At 40.0% G+C, this 16,745-nt stretch overlaps 1 long non-coding RNA gene across 1 annotated transcript in view; it reads left to right on the forward strand.

The window, feature by feature from the left end:
* The first annotated feature begins 661 nt into the window (after positions 1-661).
* Positions 662-16,745, forward strand: part of LOC109312030 — a 30,580-nt gene continuing 14,496 nt past the window's right edge. The window contains exon 1 of the long non-coding RNA XR_002101689.1: positions 662-738. This is a non-coding gene — a long non-coding RNA (uncharacterized LOC109312030). The remainder of the gene's footprint in view (positions 739-16,745) is intronic.

Raw genomic sequence — 16,745 nt, forward strand, 5'->3', positions numbered from 1 at the left:
CTTTTGTGACAGACCAGTTGGCAGGTACAGTGGTACATAACCATGAGCCTTTCCCTCCATTCCCTCTCCCTTAGGGACACTCATAGAAGCGTTTCTGTCTTATCAGTCTCCAGGGACTGTCCCCAAACATTTTGAAGTTTTGAAAAGGAGGGACAGCTGTCAGAGGTAATAACTGCCTGTGGACATGCAGATGGCACTAGAGGTACTCAGCCACTCGATTGTACACCTGAAAAAGATGGGTTTCCATTAAACAGCTGCTTCTTTACCAGACTGTACTGTGACAAACTTGTCTTGGGTCCGAAGCTCGTTACCAGGGTTAGGTGGATCTTTAGTCATGAAGGATGTTAACTTCCCTGAAATGAGTAATAGTAGCTAAGACACCTCGATAAAACATCACATCACAAAAGCCTTGGAAGATTATCCTTTGCAGTTATTGTCTGCTTTTTTCTTTTATTCCTTCTCTACTCATCACATCCACTGGCAGCCATGAATGAAATGTAACATGCTAAATGACTGACATCCATTAAAGCTCCTTGACAAACCTTGGGCCTTATTTTGAAAGGCCCCTGGAAGAAAAAGGATTGTGTGCTCTTTGAATCTGAGGCTGCTGAAGCGCTGCCAAATGTAGGCTGTTCCATTCAAAGGGCTGAGTGAATAAATGAGAATAACATCCTTGGGGACCTTCAGGATCAGTTTACTCTGAAAATGCTCAGCCTTACAAAGGGTCAGAGTCACAAGGTAAATGAAAATGGCTGGGAGGGGACTTTGATGGCCGAAACACTGTAACTGTAGAGGACTTGAAAGAAAACTGTATTTTTAAAAAGGGAGAGAGTGAAAGAAGGGGGGTTGGAATGGCGGGGAGGAGGGGGAGGCTCTAAACTAGAGAGTAACTTGAAGGGAAAGAGGCAAATGAAAACAATAAGAAATACAAAGCTCCCCTTCCACTCTGCTAATCCATATTAGTCATTTAAAATATTGTGATTTTGAGCACAAGCTGAGTAAGAGAGACTCTCTCCCCTTGCCTGCTTCCTTACTGTCCTACTGCTGTAAACCCCTGTGATCTACCCAACAGATAGCACAGTTTTGTTTGAGGGAAGGAGGCTGGGGGAAGGAAGGTAGGCATACTTAACTCCCAGTGGGAGAGAAGCAAGCCTGGGACTTTGCAGGACAAAGCTCTAAGTAACCCAGAAGCCTTGCTGCTCGACTATTAGAAAGGATTTTCTTTGTATTTGGTCTTTCAGGTAGAAAATTTCCATCTGACTTCTGGAGCAGACCTGGAGGGAGAATTACTTTTTAGGGAGAAAGAAGTTGTTCGAGAGAGAGAATAGCCTTATAGTGGAGCAGCCACCAGCAGATCTGAGTTTAAGTGATGCTTCCACTCGAGATTTTTCATGCGACTGTGAGCAACCCAACTGAGTGGAAGTCAGTGAATGAAAACAGGGGAAGCTACTGCTGGTTGGTCCTCATTTACTGTTGGGCAAGAGTGTGCACACATGGGCAGGTACTGTGTAATAGCCAACACCCTGCAAATCTTCCTCCCCATATACCCTTGCAGCAACTTTTTGCCCATGTCCACACCCTCATTCTTTCTGTTTCTCATTGGTTTAGTCTATTTAGTTTAACCTGTATGAGTAGTCCATACTTAAGTGGTTGCAGGATCAGGGTCAGAGCTTATAAACTGTTCAAGACAGGAACTGCCTCTCATGTGTTTGTTTAGTGTCTGGCATTTAAGCTCTGATCTTGGTTGGTACTACTGCAGAATAAAAAATAGTAATGCTAAAAATAGCAAATAGTGAATTGTAATAATTCTCCTGTGATCTTGCCTCTGCTGTTTAAAATTCTGGTTTTAGCGTCTCTCATTCACGAAGCTGAAGTTGTAAAGGAAATGTAAATGCAGCTGACAAGGACATAATTGTATAGATAGAGGTTGACTACTACTATACAAACAAAGTAAATTAAGTAATGGGGAAGACACATTCTCATCAGTATATGCAATTGAATCCCCTCACAGTAAAGATTATGCCCTTAGGCCACTGACTGAAAGAAATTTCTTCACAGCCTAGCTGTGGTAAAGACATTATTGTTAAAGGGTATTCTCTTCTTTAAAATGCTCATTCTTCCAAAAAAACAAGGCCTGTAATGAAGATTGGAAAAGTGAATTTCTCATTGGAGACTCAGAGAAAGTCAGGTCTGCTGGCTTTAGATGTTTAGAATCAGATCCAAACATCTATTGAAAGACATATTTCCATTTACTTCAGTGGGGTGTTTATCTTGATACAGACCTCACTTTGTACCTCAGCAACAGAATCTTTATAGATTTACCTTACTAAGGATAAATGAAATAAAGCAAATAACACAATATCAGGCACATAAGGGAGAATGCATTTACTGTTGGGGAGGTGATATTTTGGAATCCTTGGGATCAAGTTGTAAAACGTTCTGACAGTAGAAGGATAATCTCTTTTACCTCCTTTTTCTGGGTTTGGATAGGGCAATAAGCAAACACCTCATTGATTATTACATCATCTGTTACTTGTGGTCAGGAAAACGCTAGATTTGCATGATGAAACAGGCAGATTACAAAAGCCCAGAATGTCCTTTCAATGGGAAAGTTAATCAGTTCCAGAAGACATTCTTATGCCACTTATTTATATCACCTGGCCATCTTTCATTAATTACTGGGGGGAAATGGGGGTCAGCTTTATATTATACTAACCACCAAACTGTTTTTAACATTTATGGTATATGCATCATAGCTGCATGGGAAATGATACGGAATCACTAATATTTGAGTCCCAGGTATCCATTAGTCTTCCTGGGTTTTTTGGATGCATATCCTTTGGGTTAGCTTGTAGCTGACACTTTTACAGGTACACAAAATGAGGGCTGGTGGAGAATACCAGGAACTTTCCCCCTCCTGTGAACTCTACACAGGAGCTGGACACAGCTGTTCCTGTTTTTCTTCTGCTTTGTGCCTCAGGTGATTTAAAATGGGTGGTGATGTTAATGGAGTTGCTCTCAGGGCACAGCTATGTGAGGTGGCAACACAGACATCGAAAGCAAAAGCAGGATGTTTTGCAGTTCATTTTCATTTACATTTGTGGCTTTTGACGGCACTTTTTGTGTAATGATTGCGAATACAGATATGTGAACATTACTCCTCACAACCCAACCCACTGTGACTGGTGGTGGGAGCACAGATCTGGGACTCAGTAGACCTGCACTCAACTCAACCACTGATTGGTTGGATGACCTTGGACAGTGTGCTTCACCTCTCTATGCCTCAGTTTCCCCATCTTTAATGTGAAGATAATAATAGTGATCTCCTCTGTAAAGTATATGATGTTCTACTGCTTTTTAGCCTCGTAAGAGACTAGGCATGCCCTCCTTAAAAAACGTTCACTTCTGAATAGGGGAGGAAAGTTACCACACTCACAAACATGGCTGATAATAGAAACTGTGGAGAAACCAAACCCAAGACTACAGCCGTTTGACAAGTTCGTTGTATGCATTCAATGGAATGGTGGTAATAAACCCCCCCAAATATTATTTGTTAGTTTCCATAAAAAGGCACATTTCCATGGTTTAGCAAAGTGTAACAACTTCACTAGTTGCAGGTAACAGGGGTTGTAAAACAAATAAAAAGTCTGAAGGGCTAGAAACTGTGTGACTGTTCTGAATGCTCCCTCTTCCTGGAAAATGGAATAGGCTGACTGGGATAGTTGGGGTACCCAGAGCCAGTCTAGAGTTGCCCGTGGATCCGGAGTGGCTGACAAGGAAGTTTCTGGCCCAGTTCCTTACAGGAAGATTCCAATTCTCAATGGAAGTAGGCAGGGAAACTCTAAGGAGAACCTCACCAGCGGTACCTCTTTGGGGTATGGTCTGACTTGGTGATATTTTGGATTTATGTGACACTCTTAATCTAGCACACAATATAACGGAGATGTGGGTAAGATATATTAACCCTATTTTTCACCTGGGGATATTGTACGAAGAATGCATTTGAATGACTTATCTGAAATTACACAGCATATCAGTGGAAAGGTTGGGGAAAAATATAGACAAAGAAAACAGTTTGAGAGTTCCCTGCTTTCGACACTATATACAAGCCATATTTACGTATATGAGTTTATCTACTATACAATTGTATGAGTTTATCTACTCATACAATATATGAGTGTATCTACTATATAAACCTACACTCACACATTTCATAATGTCTGGAAGAAGCAGGAAGCAAAGTCAATATACTATATGTAATTAGGTTTGTTTCTTAAAAATGTCTGTTTAAAAGGAATTCAGCTAAACCAAAGACATGAGAAATGACCTAGATTGGGATTTATCTCAATTACTTGTGCCGAGAATCATATAATAGATTTTGTTTGCCAGGACTAGACCTGAAGTGACACATGGAGTTCATTAAAATCCAACTAATGGTTTCAATCAAATTTCTAATAGAACGGAATAGCTAGCCAGCAACTCAGGTCCCGTAGAAAGCCGCATTGTACCTACTGACATATAAGTCTGCTGGTTTCTCTTTCCAATGATAGGCAATTTGTTTGCCATTTATGTATTTTATTCCTACAAGTAGACTAAGAATGAACAAAAATACTGCATTATACCCCGAGTTTATGGGCAATTGTAGAGCAAATCTGTATTTTTGTTTACAGATGAGCAATACATATTTGTCTACTCTACAGTCATATATAATTCTGCAGTCATAGTGAGACAGATGGTTGTATTTCTTTAGCCAAGTACCACCATGTATTTTAAGCACCAAGCAAGTTATTCTCAAAAAAGTGTGACACGGTTTAGTTTGGTGATATAGTAAGTATGTATGTTTTACAGCATTTCTTTCTTGCCTACTTCACTATGATTTTGTAAATACAGTTCTTTGAATAGATGGTTTTCTGTATTTTTAATTGTCTTCTACATTGTTTTGCTGTGGGTTCTATTTTTGTTTTGGGGCATGAGTTAGAGGTTTTTTTCTTATGTGTTCTTCGAAGTACCCGTTTAGTTTATTAATTTTTAAAAATGAGACATCCTGAAGTGCCTTTTCAACATTTTTGTGTGCTGTTAAAATACCTTAAGGAGATCTGGAGTCTCTTTGCAATTGCTTATTTTGGAGTCAGAAAATTGACTGAGTTTTATCTTTTGCTGTGTATACAACTTTAGCCTTCAGAGGGCAGCCCAAGGCAGTAGACTGTCCTTGCATGCCTGAGCAGACCAACATGTGTTTTGCTGCAACCTGAGTAACCCTAGTTCAGAATAAGCAGCAAAAGCCAAAGCTAGCACGCCTCATCTGTCATTGCACTGAGGATAGCTGAGGCAGCCATATTTAATCAGCATCGAAACCTCCTCCTGGGTGATGTTTGTACCCTCTTGTAATATTTTATTCTAAGCCATTTCCCAGACAGCATTATTGATTCATGTCATTATTCTCCACATAGCACTGTGTGCTTATGCAACATGATACCCAACTGCAGTTCTCTTTATGGACATAACCTCATAACAAAAAAGTAAAATGACTATTGTGTAACTTTTAGACTGTGTCTTGCATGAAACACATGGTAAAGAGCAAACCTATGCCCTTGCATATATATTTTCTGTATTATGTTAATGTATAACAAAAAGATATAAGTAAAATAAGGTTTTTTATTTATATGTGTGAGAACTGAAAATCTTTCCCATAACAATGTGCATAGATATTTTGTGTTTGACAAATTCTGTTGTACTTAGCTTTGAAAATATTAGTGAAAAGCCAGTGGGTTATTCCATATACCTTAAAATACCGTGTGTAATCTCATTCTAACCTTCAATAAACATAACTTAGATCCTGAGAGAGAGTTTCATTTTCATTGGGCACAGCACATATCTTCCATAAGCAACTGGCATCCTATCTGCTCCCCTTATCTTGCTTCAGATTCTCTTTTTCCCCTCACTTTTTAGTATCAACTTTCACATGATTCTGTATTGCCCCAGCCCTGTTGTTTCATAGATCAAATCATTTCTGGTAAGAAAAAGTGAGTTGATATAAAAGGGAAATATTTGCTCCATGGGCATGGGGGGGGGAACCCATTAAATAATTTTCTTGATGATCCATTTCATTTCCCAGTTTTACTGCTGACAAGATACCCTTCCAAAAAATTCCTTGAGCAAGTGCCACTGTAACCTAATTTTGGGATTTCAGTTTCAATTAATATGGTACATTTCCCATCACTTTCCCCTTTCCCAGTTCCCTGAAATAAGGCTGGAACTTTGGTCTATAGAACTAGCTCACACATTCAGGCTTCTGAGCTGGCAGGCAACAATATGTAATGCAGGAAAAACTGCTGATATAAAACCACATTTTTACATCTATATTTTTTCTTTGAATAATGAAGGCACTGTAATATTAGGAGGGGAATGGAATGTTTTTAGAATTAGGAAAGCATAATTCAGGGAAGACAACCAAGTGTCCTTGAAAACACTTCAGGGGATATGTCACATGTAGTCATGGATTTAATGATTACAGCAACTGGGAATGGAGCAGTACCATGAAAGCAGAGCAGATTTCAAAACATAAAAATTTGAGGTTACTGAAGTACTACTGAAACGGCATACTTAGTTCTAGAACAGCAGAAATGTAATCAAAACTATACAGTATGGGCAACTCTCTTAAAAACGTAGGAAGTAGTACACCAGATAGAACCAACAGTGTAGTTCAGAATTTTGACTTGAATGATGGCCCTGACCCTAATTTTCAGGGCAAATGATGAAAAAACCTGATGCAAGAATAACCGGCCAATAAGACAATGTTTCTCAGCCAGGGTGATGCCAGATCCTTTGAAGGGTGCCTCCAGTTATGAGGAGATAAGCAGATTTATTAAGCAGGCAAGCACTAGGGATGTGTGAAATGTCACCGGTTATTTCATTTTGATGCTGTTTCGAGTCATTTGAAGTTTGAAGCAGAGAAATCAAAATGAAACGAAGGGTTTTGAAACAGCCTTGAAATGAAATGAGGGCAGTCAAAACATTTTGAAAGTTTCAAAATGTTTCAAGTTTCAAAGCTGAAACTGGGCTTGCCTGCAGGGAAACAAAGTAAGGAGAGGGAGGGGGAAGAGAGGGGAAGAACACATTGAGGGCAAACCTTAACACACATGGTGAAGAAGAAGCTCCTGCAGGAAAGGAAAGAAAGGCTCTGTCACAGTTAGGCTGCCTGAGATGCTTCTGGTACTACTGTGCTGCTGATCACTAAGTTATTATTTTACCTGTTGTTATTTAAAGTGGCTGAGGCTGCAGGGGAGTAGGAGGTCTCATTGGGGCACACTACTGTGTCATGTACAGGCCTCAGCACCAGTGAGGGTGCTCCTTAACACACACACAGTTACACATGTCAGAAGTTTTGTTTGTCAGCAGCTTGAGGTGCAGTTTCTCAGAAACCCATGCACCTATTTCCTTTAAGCTTGGCAGGCTTCATGCCCTCAGAAGGGGCTGCCATTCCTTCTGTTTTCATCCAAATCTGCCAAATATAAAGTTACAGGCAGTTTCATGCTTCCCCATTATAGCCTATGGGCGAAATGTTGAAACAGCGAAACAGCTTTGACAAAACAAAACGGAACAGTGCTTTTGAAACAAAATGAAAATCAAAATGGAACACTGTTCCATCGAAATGGTGAAACAGAAGTCAAAATGAAATGGTGTGTTTTGCACAGCCCTAATAAGCACAGACTTAGATTTACTCCTGGCTGTATGATTTCCCACCCCCTTCTCCTCAGCCATTCTTCTAGGAGGTAAGCACTGTAATATATACATTTGTTTTTGAACTTGAGTGCCACTCAACTCACGTAAGTTATGGAGGGGTGCCTTCAGTCCAGTGAAGAGTACCTTGAGGCCAGTGAGGGGTACCTCAAATCCAAAAAGGTTGAGAACCACTGCAAGAAGGAGAGTTACTTTGTAATTCTCTTCAATCAGTTATTGTTTTACATCCCCAAAACATCGGGGCTTATCTAATTTCTAAGTAGTTTTCATTATGCATAGACAGAGATAAACACTGGAATTTTACATGAATATTTTTGGATATAGATGCCTACAGACACGTGTACATATTACACTCAGATAATTACACAAGTTTAAAAATTAACACAGGTGAATGTGTGTGTGTGTAAAAGCTAATACAAATAGTTAATCTTGAAGTACTGGCACCACTTCAGCAATGTTATTGTTAGAGCCTGTGATAAGGGCCCTGAGGCTTCTCCATGAGCAGACGACTGAGACTGTAATTTGTAGCAGACTGGAGAGAGATCCATTTGCCATCCAACTGGGGTCATGCAACGATCTGTCATTGCTCTAATTCTGTTCTCCATTTTTTGTCCCTTATTTTGTTTCTCATTAATAACCACCTCTCTTCTGGAATTTATATTGAATACTGAGTGGATGGAGGGCTTTTCAATCTGGGATATTTTTGCTCAAAAAGCAAAGTATTCAAAACAACCATCTTTGACCTTCAGTATGCTGATGACTGTGTCACCCTTGTGCACACTGAGGAAAATCTTCAGATTAAGCTGGATCTCTGTGTAGATGCCTACTGAATTTTGGGCCTCTCTCTCAACATTGAGAAGACTGAAGTGCTTTATTAGCCTTCTCCAGACCATGAATGGGACACTCCTTTTCAAATTATCATTGAGGGAAAGACCCTACAGATAGTCAAGAACTTCCCTGACCTCTGAAGCTACCTCTCTCTCAGAGCAAACGTTGATGAGGAGATCCAGCACAGGATCTGGTATGAAAGCACCTCCTTCAGAAATTGCTTCCATGTGTTTTTATTGATCACAATCTCAGGAAAGACACTGAGATCCAGATTTACAATGCAGTCATCAAGCCCATTCTCTTCTACAGCTGTAAAACATGGGTGAAATACTGTCATTTCAAGAACCTGGAGAGGTATCACCAAGGATGCCTCTGGAAAATCCTTTATGTCAAATGAGAACATCATTGCACAAACACCTGCATCCTTGCTGATGCTAATGTTACTAGCACTGAGTTGGTGATTCTCTGGCACCAACTTTGCTGGACCAGACATTGTGAGTGGATGTCCAACTTTTGACTTCCAAAACAAGTTCTCTACTCCAAGCTTAGTTGTAGCCTGAGATCTTATGGTGGCCAGAGGAAATACTACAAGGACACACTGAAAGCCTCAAGAAAACAGAAGTTAGAATCAAGAACTAGGAGGAGCTGGCTGCTAACTGACTCCAGTGTTGCCACAACCTCAACCAAGTGGCAGCCTAATTTTGAGGTAAAACATCTTGCCCTAGAACCAAAGAAGAGAGAATGGAGGAAGGTAACGGAGAGAAATCCCAGCCTATGGTCACTCTTTCCTGCAAAAAACCCTGCAACTTCTTAAGACAGATCTGTGGCTCAAGGATTGGATTCAAGGCACCTAAAGACACATCACTGAGCCATGGTAGACAACAATGCATTCCCCTAAGTGATTGTGCTGGAATCAGCCTACAAAGCTTCACAAGAAATTAGCTTTTCATACATTCTGGCAGTAGCCAATGAAATGAAGCACAGGAAAAGCATCTGATTGTGCAAATTGACTGTATTTTAAAAAAGCATTTGTGTTTCTCTGGAAACATGATCCTCATTCACCCCTTTAGAGATAGGATCCAGATGCTTTCTTATAGCTAAAAAAAGTTAGTAAATCAATTCTTATCATACAATGCTATTTGTGTCTTTTTGAAGGAGGGCTGGAAAAGGTAATGCAAGAGGGAAGCTGCCCATTCCAATTTATTTAGTGTTGATTCTTTCTACCTTTAGTGTCCTGAAATATTTGTTAATACTGAGATTTTCAAAAAGGCTTTGTAATTTAGAATGCCTTGGTTTTGGTTACCTAATTTAAAACACTTTCAAGACCCCTAACTTGCAGAAAATCAGTCCTTTTGAGGCTTTCTCAGTTGGACCCCCCCAAATCACTTGCCACTTTTAAAAATTTGAATAAAATTCAGCTAAATGGGGGCTGGATTATGCAACACTTATAACTTCTTGGTCAGCAGTTATTACTATAAATAGTCCCATTGACTTTTCTTGATAAAAACACCAGTGAAGGCTTCACTTGGATGGTATAATCATAGAATCATAGGGCATTTATACACATACCTTTTCATCCCGCAACGTGCTAGAGATCTGGTGGGTCAGAGCAGACTCAATTAATCGTATCTGCTCCATATGCAAGCTGATGCACATTGTGCTATGTTGCATGCAGTTGTATAACAACGAAATGTGCATCAGCATACAGAAAATATCAGTGGAGTGCTTTTGAACTAAAACACCTCCAATGTTTTTTAGTTACAGCAAGGGAAATGCTGCAACTAAAAGGGTTGCGCCGCCACCATTTTCTCAGTGCTGACATGCTTTTTGCCACTTATACAACTGCATGAGACACAGTGCCAGGCCACTTTTAAAAGTGCCTGGCACTGTGGGGCAAGCATGTGTACAAATGCCCATAGAAAGTTAGGGTTGAAAGGGACCTCAGGAAGTCATCTAGTCCAACCCCCTGCTTAAAGCAGGACCATTCCCAACTAGATCATCCCAGCCAAAGTTTTGTCTAGCCGGGTCTTGAAAGGATGGAGCTTCCACCACCTCACTAGGTAACATGTTCCAGTGTTTTACTACCCTCCTAGTGAGAAAACTCTAATAGCTAGCCTACACAACTTGAGACCTTGTTCCTTGTTCTGTCATCTGCCACCAGTGACAACAGTCTAGATCCATCCTCTTTCGAACCCCCTTTCAGGTAGTTGAAGGCTGCTATTAAGTCCCCTCTTAATCTCCTCTTTCTATACTAAGTAAGCCCAGTTCCCTCAGTCTTTCCTCATAATCACATTCCCCAGCCCCCTCACCATTTTTGTTGTCTTCCGCTGGACTCTCTCCAGTATCTCCACATCCCACTGTAGTGGGGGACCCAAAACTGAACACAGTCTCTGCACTTACCCATCAGATAAGTGCTTCACAGGCCAGCTTTCATTTGTGCCTTCCCTCTCTGTCTTCCAAATTATTCCAAGTCATTCCCTACATTCACTATTTTAGAGATACAAAATCCTGAAGCGCAGGATTTTTTTCTTGATGAATATGAATACTCCACCCAGGAGACCTTTGTCATGGACCAGAAATGTGTTGTGTTGGGCGTTGTACAGAGGGAAAAATGACCCTACCCCAAAAAGCTTTTAAACTGACTATATAAGATTGAATACAAGAGATGAACACAGACGGAAGGAAACAATGAGATAATGTAAGGCAACACCGTTTTAGGTAGGGGGGTCAACATAGCAGCAGCCTAATTATTGTCAAGTGCATATTAGGCATTGGGGAAAAGAGTTTTCAGGAGGGAACAAAGAATAGCCCAGTAGCTTTTCATATGTTTATGGGAGACTTTTCCCAAGCATGAGGGACAGCATGAAAGAAAGCACAAAAATGGTTGCTTGAAAATTTAACAAGTATGAGATGGAAGCTGTCATGAGGGACAAATCAGAGTTGAGAGTTAGTGAGGCAGGGCTGGTTCAAAGTTACTAGAAAACTTGTCTAACCATTCTGCAGTGGAAGTAAATTATCATGATGAAGGGTGGATTCACATTCATTGGCAGATTAAGCATCATCTAAAGGCTAAATCTCACTTTCTGTTCATATGGCTCCATGGCATGCCTAAACTCTTTAGCTGTGTAACTGCAGATTTGGCACTTATGCATCATTTGGGATTCAGTGTAGCTGCATTCATCCTACGCTTCCCTACTGAGCCTGCTCAGTAGGCTGCACTTTGGCTGCGTAAGTGCTTGGGCAGAATACACTAGCCTAGGTATATGCATCATATCAGGCAAGTCACAAAAGTTTAAGCTTAAAAGTTACAAGTAGCAGGTGTTAGAAACTGGAGGAGGGACCTCTTACCTTTTACTCCAATAGCTTTGTGACTAGGGTACTTTCCCAGGATGCAGGGGATCTAGGCCCTTGTGGCCCAGAGAGGACGTGAATCTACTTCTCAGGGCAGTCAGGAAAGGAAAATATGTAGTGTCAGAAGCAGGGTGAAAATGTGGCTCAGTGACTTGTGCCCCTGCCCCCTATCCCAGTGCTGTTTATGCAATGTATAAATGCAAAGGGCAGTGAGCCAACTTTAAAAGGGCTTAACTGATGTAGGAATTAAAGTGGATTTGAACTCCTAAGGTACTTAGGGCTGGTTGGAAACACTATGATAGAAACACTTTCTGTTGGAAAACAATTTAATCAAAATCAAGATGCTTTGTGAAATTGTGTCAGTTTTACCAAAATCAAATTTGGGTTGGGGAGAAAGGGAGGAAAAAGCTTTTAACAACCAAAAAGAACTTTTGAACATTGTCAGAGTAAAACATTTCAGCTTCTTCTTTCAGAACGTCTCTTTGTTGTTGTTTTTTAAATTGTCTATAATGATAATGTTATAAATGTGAAACAAAACCCGTGGTCTAAACACAACATTTAGATCAACTGGGAAAAAAGTTATTTTCATAGTTTTCTTTCACAAATGTTGGGCTTCTCTCCAATCAGAATTTTCATTTTCCTCTTAGATGTACCCACCACATACCACCTCTTTAGTTCCTCAGCTTGCCTTATAAGCAAGTCTTTTTTGAAAACCCTTGCAATTTTTTGGAATATTTTTCCAATGAAAGTGTCAGAAATAAACAAAGAATTCTAGTTCCAGCCTTATTATTACCATTTATGAAGACTATTGCAGTTTTCTGAGACATCGCCACTCCACGAAGGAGTCCAGATACATATAATCTTTGCTCTTGGCTACTAATTGCTGTTAAATTTGCTGTCCACTAATACAACTTCAGGCATTTTTATTTTTGAAGTATATTCCTTCCTCCATCTATGCTACTTAGTGTACCTACCACTAAATACTATGGTTTAGATCATTAGAGCACTACATGATCTATATGCTTATCTGCAGATTGAAGGGACTACTTTAGCAAAAAGTTGTTTAATCCATGACCTTTTTGATAAAGAATTGTGAAGAAATGTCCAGGGATCAGCATTAGACTGGTTTATTTAATATTTTTATTATTGATAAAATGTTTATTTAGATATGTATAGCATGGTCATTAAGTGTCATATGTATAGCATGGTCATACTGAACTGTTTACTAATGAAGATATAGTAACAATATACAGAAACTAGAAAGGCGAGAAACAAAATGGGCCAGAAGTAAGAAAGTAGTCTTATAACAGTCCACTAACAGAAACAGTGTATGGCAAAGGCATAAATGAAAACTGCACCTTTGCTTGTGGACAGCATATTAAATATGATCTTGTAATTGTAATCAGGGACTAAAAAAATATCAGGGTTAGTTTGGACTGAATACATAAAGGCATTTTTCATATGTCATATTGGTGTTTGGTCATATGCAGAACAATAATGATCCTGCATCTGGAAAATTGCTGTGTAACTCAATATGGCTCAACTGATTTCACAAAAACACCTCTGACAGTTTCCCTCAGAACAAAGCCAATGCCAACATTGCACCAATTGCTGCTAAATGCCAATTTCCTTTCTACCTGAAATTTTACTTTAACATGCCCTGTGAATGTTCGTTGCCAAAAATGATGATCATTCAGGATCAGAAAACTAGGAATCAATTTTAAAAAATCTCAGCTCATATTACTTACCTATGGAACTACCCACCAATTAGCAGGATAACCCAAATCTTGCCTGGTTCACAACACGATACAAAAATCTCTTTGCAAAGGTTCTGATGCAAAGGCCACTAAGGTCATTCTCTCATTAAGCTTTAAACTAGAAGTCCTATAGAAGAGGAGCCTACTAGTGTTCATATGGAAGTGCATAATGTCTTGCTAATACAAGCAACTGACAGGTTTGTATTGCAGATCTTCTCCATGTCAATGCACAGAGAATATGAACTGTTACAAGCCTCATCTGCAAAGTCTTGGCTCTTTAGATTAGGCTGTAGCAATTCTCGCTGTTAGGTCTTGGAGATTTCCCTTTAATTACCATAGGATGTATTGGTCAAGGGGTAGCTCTTGCATTAGTAAAAGGGAAGGGGGAAAGATTTTGGTCCAGATCCTCACAGGTATTCAGGTGTTGAATTCCTATTGAAATCAAAGGAGTTAAGCAACTAAATACCTTTTGGGGCATTGGAAAGAAAACAAGAGGAGCTAGGTTAAATAGCAACACTTAGTGTGGGCACCTGACATATAAGACCAAGTAATATACTAAATCATTAAGATAACTTTACTACATGATATATTTTTAGAGAAGCATTTTCTCACTTATAATATTTTATATATTGTAGAATAGATCTGAAAGTGCACTTATGAAAATATGAAGCATAAGATAAATTCCAATGATGTCAAGTTTCCCTATTGTTTGGATTATACTTGCCCCTCATTACAGTCATTTGTTCTGCATGGTCAGGGCTGAATTCCATATCTTGCTTTTGGCAGCTGAAAGCTATTATTGGGCTGCAACATCTGTTTCAACAACAGTGGGTCCCTGGTCAGCAAAACTAATTAAAAAAGGAGTCCAGAGTCAAATACCATGACCTATCCAGTATATGTACGTGTAAACATGGTAACTATTGGAATAATGACAACTTTCATATGTTTGGAATAATTTACAAAATTATGACAAGCGATGAAAAGACTCAGCATTATTCTTCATGTCACACTGCTATAAACAATATGGCTATAGCAGAATAGCTATGATCTAGGAAGCATGGAGTCAGCTTTATGTATGTAAGTGTTCCCACTGAGCTCAGTGAAACTACTCAGCTGTGTAAAGTTCCTCATGGGAATGTTTGTAGGAACAGGTTTCAAGCTTTTTAGATGCTTTGCTAGAATTTTGGCAATGCTTGGCAATGGTAATAACCAGTATTATCAACTGTGTATTACATAATGGCTCTAATTTGCTATGTTCTTCCGTTTCTCCATACTGTCAAATTTTCATTCAGCAAGTCAAAAGTAAATAATGCTGGTGAGTTCCTGCCATGCTAAATACTTTTCTCTGACCTAATGGGAGGAGCTGATGTTTATACTGGGTTGATTAAATGAGATGACCTTTTTGAGAAGGCAATAGACAAAATCCTCAGGACAGCAGGAATAGGAAGTTGCAAAAGTATGAATGTTTTTTGTTAGAGTGATGACTGACATAATTCAAAACATGACTTTTTCTTTTCTTTCTTGGTTCACTAATGAGTTCTGAACTGCTGAAAACATAATGGGGACCAAAAACTCTGTGCTGTATATACATGAATAAAAATATATACATTTAATCTAAATGTGGGCTGTCTCATGCTGAATCTCATGCAGAGACTTAAAAGGAAGCAAGGACAAGCTATCTCTATTCTGGTTGCAAAGGAGTAAGTGGGTATTATGCACCTGATACTTCTTCGTGGAGAAGTGAACACAGAGTTTCCATGCTCAGCAAAGTCCTTTCCTACCTCACTTGTACAGTATAGCCCAGAGGCAAATTACCATTCTGTCTCCCTTTTCTTCTTCCAAGAGCAAGAAAGAAGCAAAAGTGCATTGTGTATCTCAGATTTATAGTTCCTTTCCTAAGGAGTACCTAATTAGTGATGGCTAGAAAACGTTATTTAGAGGTTTACTTTTGGAAATTGGCTTGTAGGTAAAGTAGATATGCATTAGAACAATGGTCCATGGGAATGGCAAGAGTTAATTGATTTCTAAAAGTCTGTTTGTGACAAGGTTCCTTCAAGGCCCACTGTGTCTGAAGCAATCAGACACACAGGCTGGGAAATTCAAGACATGAACCACACTGTTCCATAACATGAGATAAGGTGCCATTAGGTCACAGTGCCAAACTGGAGAGCCGTTGGGATTTCTGGCTTTGGTGAACAGACTAAATTAGGAGGCCTGGTAAACAACCAAATTAAGATATAGATGTTAGGGTCGGAAAGGACTTCAATAGATTATCGAGTCTGACCCCCTGCATAGGCAGGAAAGAGTGTTGGGTTCAGATAATCCCTGCCAGATGTCTATCTAACCTCCTCTTGAAGACCCCTAGGGTAGGGGAGAGAACCACCTCCCTTGGGAGCCCATTCCAGATTTTGGCCACTCTAACTGTGATGAAGTTCTTCCTAATGTCCAGTCTAAATCTGCTCTCTGCTAGCTTATGGCCATTATTTCTTGTGACCCCCAGGGGCGCCTTGGTGAGCAGAGCCTCACCAATTCCCTTCTGGACCCTCATGATGAATTTATAGGCAGCCACAAGGTCGCCTCTCAACCTTCTCTTGTGGAGGCTGAAGAGGTCCAGGTGCCCTAGTCTCTCCTCTTAGGGCTTGGCCTGCAAGCCCTTAATCATACGAGTGGCCCTCCTCTGGACCCTCTCCAGGTTATCCACATCCCTCTTCAAGTGTGGCACCCAAAACTGCACACAGTACTCCAACTGCAGCCTGACCAGTGTCCAATAGAAGTATCACCTCCTTGATTCTGTTTGTCATGCGTCTGCTGATGCATGATAAAGTGCAGTTAGCTTTGCTGATGACTTTGTCACGCTGATGACTCATGTTCACCTTGGAGTCCACTAGGACTCCGAGATCCCTTTCCACTTCCATGCTACCAAGCAGGTCATTTCCTAGGCAGTAGGTGTGCTGGACATTTTTCCTCCCTAGGTGCAGCACTTTGCATTTCTCCTTGTTAATTTGCATTCTATTATTTTCTGGCCATTTGTCCAACCTATCCAGGTCTGCCTGTAGTTGTTCCCTGCCC

This window comes from Crocodylus porosus, unplaced genomic scaffold, assembly GCF_001723895.1.
Source record: "Crocodylus porosus isolate Cpor-Errol unplaced genomic scaffold, CroPor_comp1, whole genome shotgun sequence".
NCBI classification, from domain to species: Eukaryota; Metazoa; Chordata; order Crocodylia; family Crocodylidae; genus Crocodylus; species Crocodylus porosus.